This window comes from Camelina sativa, chromosome 2 (assembly GCF_000633955.1).
Source record: "Camelina sativa cultivar DH55 chromosome 2, Cs, whole genome shotgun sequence".
In the NCBI taxonomy this organism is placed as follows: Eukaryota; Viridiplantae; Streptophyta; class Magnoliopsida; order Brassicales; family Brassicaceae; genus Camelina; species Camelina sativa.
Genome location: NC_025686.1, coordinates 14,256,421 through 14,256,742, shown reverse-complemented (window position 1 = coordinate 14,256,742; position 322 = coordinate 14,256,421).

The following is a 322-nucleotide window of genomic DNA, read 5'->3' as shown; positions in this document are numbered from 1 at the left end:
AACTCTTATAACTAGTCAAATGCATTAGATTGTTACATATTTTGACCCTAGAAAGTGTAACATAGCTTTTTACTGCTTTGAATCAATGTTTTCTCGGTTTAAGCCTGTTTTGGGATGAAACGGGTTTAAGTGTTGCCTAAACACTCCAAATTCATCCCAAACTCTTACACTTAGTCAAATGCAATGGATTGTCACACATTCTGAACCTAGTAACAGTAACAAATTTGTTCAGTGCTTCGAATCAATGTTTTCTCTGTTTTAGCCTGTTTTGGGACAAATCGGTATATGTGGTGTCTAAACTCTCCAAATTCATTCCGAACTC